This window comes from Artemia sp. Qi Xiang Cuo, chromosome 4, assembly GCF_049724085.1.
Source record: "Artemia sp. Qi Xiang Cuo chromosome 4, ASM4972408v1, whole genome shotgun sequence".
NCBI lineage: Eukaryota > Metazoa > Arthropoda > Branchiopoda > Anostraca > Artemiidae > Artemia > Artemia sp. Qi Xiang Cuo.
This window is the reverse complement of record NC_142797.1, coordinates 84,975,803-84,979,169: the sequence shown is the minus strand read 5'-3', so window position 1 is coordinate 84,979,169 and position 3,367 is coordinate 84,975,803.

Sequence of the window (3,367 nt, the reverse complement as noted above, 5' to 3'; positions counted from 1 at the left end):
ACGACACAGAGACGACAAACACACCTAGACGACACAGAGACGACACCGAGACGACAGAGAGATGACAAAGACACAGAGACGACACAGAGAGTCATCTCTGTTTCGTCTCTGTGTCTGTGTCGTCTCTGGGTCGTCTCTGTGTCATCGTCTCTGTGTCGTCTCTGTGACACCGAGACGACACAGAGACGACACAGACACAGAGACGACACCGAGACTACTCTGTGTCTTCTCTGTGTCGTCTCTGTTTCGACACAGAGATGACACAGATAGACGACAAAGATATGACACAGATACAACACAGATACGCCACATAGACGAAACATAGACGAACCAGAGTCTCATCTGAGACGACACAGAGACGACACAGATACGACACAGAGACAGAGACGACTCTCTGTGTCGTCTCTGTGTCGTCTCTGTGACACAGAGACAACACAGAGACAACACAGAGACGACACAGACACCGAGACTACACCGAGAGACGACCCAGAGACGACACATAGACGACACATAGACGGAACAGAGACGCCACAGAGACGAAACAGAGACGACGACACAAAGATGACACAGAGACGACACAGAGATGACACAGAGACGACACCGACACAGAGACGAAACATACACCACACAGACCAACAGACCACACTTACATGACTCGTAGTCGTCACTTTGTTTACACAGCCACTACACCGAGATAAGACACAGAGACGACACAGAGACGACACAGAGACGACACACAGACGACAAAGAGACCACACAGACACAACGACACAGACCCCACACAGACACTACACCGAGACGACAAATACACCGTCACGACACAGAGACGACTCTCTTTGTCTTCTTTGTGACACAGAGACGACACCGAGACGACACAGACACAGAGACGACACAGAGACAACACAAAGACGACACAAAGACGACACAGAGACGACACAGAGAAGCCAGAGAGACGACCCCGACACGACACAGACACGAATACACAGACAATACAAAGAGACGCCACAGAGACGTCACCGAGACGACAAAGACACAGAGAAGACACAGAGACGACCCAGACACCGACACGACACTGACTCGACACAGAGTCGTCAGAGTTTGTAGCCTCTAAGGAGACACAGAGAAGACACAGAGACGAAAACTAGTCCACAAAGAGACGACACAGAGACGGCACAGAGACGACACAGACACAGAGAAGACACAGACACAGAGACGACACAGATACAGAGACGACATAGACAAAGAGTCTCTGTGTCTGTGTCGACACAGAGACGACACAGAGACGACACAGAGTCGTCTCTGTGTCGTCTCTGTGTCTGTGTCGTCTCTGTGTCGTCTCTGGGTCGTATATGTTTCTTAGTAGTCTCTGTGCCTTCTCTGAGTCGTCTCTGGGTCGTCTCTTTGTCGTCGTCTCTGTGTCGTCTCTGTGTCGTCTCTCTGTGTCGTCTCTGTGTCGCCACAGAGACGACACAGTGTCGTCTCTGTGTCGTCTCTGTGTCTGTGTCATCTCTGTGTCGTCTCTGTGTCCTCTCTGTGTCGTGTCGGTTTCTGTGTCGTGTCGGGGTCGTCTCTGTGTCGTCTCTGTGGCTTCGTCTCTGTGTTGTCTCGGTTTCATCTCTGTGCCGTCTCTGTGTCGTCTCTGTGTCGTCTCTGTGTCGTGTCTGTGTCGTCTCTCTGTGTCTGCTCTGTTTCTGGGGCGTCTCTGTGTCTTCTCGGTGTCTCAGTGTCGAGACTGAGTGTCGTCTCTTTATCATCTGAGTGTCTGTGTCCTCTCTGTGTCTGTGTCGTCTCTGTGTCGTCTCTGTGTCGTCTCTGTGTCATCGTCCCTGTTTCGTCTCTGTGCCGTCTCTGTGTCGTCTCTGTGCCGTCTCTGTGTCGTCTCTCTGTGTAGTCTCTTTGTCTTTGTCGTCTCTGTGTCTGTGTCGTCTCTGTGTCTGTGTCGTCTCTGTGTCGTCTCTGTGTTGTCTCTGTGTCATTGTCTCTGTGTCGTCTCTGTGTCGTCTCTGTGTCATCTCTGTGACGTCTCTGTGTCGTCTCTGTGTCGTCTCTGTGTCGTCTCTGTGTCGTCTCTTTGTCGTCTCTGTGTATTTGTCTAATCTGAGACGTCTCTGAGTCGTCTCTTTGTCGTCTCTGTGTCGTCTCTGTGTCGTCTCTCGGTGTCGTCTTTGGTTCGACTCTGTGTCGAATCTGATGCTGCTCGTTGGAGGCTCGTTGTTGTCTCTGTTTGATCTGGGTCTCATCTGGGGGGTGTCTCTGTTTGGGTGTAGTCTCTGTGGCGTGGCTGTGTCGTCTATGTGTCGTCTGTGTCGTCGTCTAGTTGCAAGCTGCTGGCCTTGTCGTGTGAATGTATGTGTCGTCTCTTTTACATCTCTGTGTCTTCTCTCTGTGCCATCGCTGTGTCAGTGTAGTCGCTGTTTCGCAAAATATACGACAAAGAGAGTCGTCACTTTGTCGTCTCTGTGTCTGTGTCGTGTCTGTGTCGTCTCTGTGTTTTCTATGTGTCGTCATCTCTGTGTCGTCTCTACGTCGTATCTGTGCCGTCTCTGTGTCTTCTCTGAGTATTCTCTTTGTCTACTCTGTTTTTGGTCTCTGTGTCGACACTTTGACTACACAGTGTCATCTCTGTGTCGTCTCTGTGTCTGTGTTGTCTCTGTGTCTGTGTCGTCTCTGTGTCGTCTCTTTGTCACAAAGACGACACAGAGACGACACAGAGAGTCGTCTCTGTGTCATCTCTGTTTCTGTGTCGTCTCTGTGTCGTCTCTGTGTCGTCGTCTCTGTGTCGTCTCTGTGTCGTCTCTGTGTCGTCGCTGTGTCGCCTCTGTGTCGTCTCTGTGTCGTCTCTGTGTCGTCTCTGTGTCGTCTCTCTGTGTCGTCTCTGTGTCTGTGTCGTCTCTGTGTCGTCTCTGTGTCGTCTCTGTGTCTGTGTCGTCTCTGTGTCGTCTCTGTGTCGTCTCTGTGTCATCTCTGTGTCCTCTCTGTGCCGTCGTCTCTGTGGCGTCTCTGTGGCGTCGGGGTGCCTTGTGTTGGGCTTCTGGGTATAGTGTCGGGTGCTGATCAGGTTCGTCTAGGTGTCGTCTCTCTGTGTCGTCTCTGTGTCGACTCAGCGACGACAAAGAGACTACACAGAGACGACACAAAGAGTCGTCTCTGTGTCGTCTCTGTGTCTGTGTCGTCTCTGTGTCGTCTCTGTGTCGTCGTCTATGTGTCGTCTCTGTGTCGTCTCTGTGTCGCCTCTGTGTCGTCTCTGTGTCGTCTCTGTGTCTGTTTCGTCTCTCTGTCGTTTCTGTGTCGTCTCTGTGTCGTCTCTATGTCGTCTCTGTGTCGTCGTATCTGTGTCGTCTCTGTGTCGTCTTTGTGTCGTGTCTGT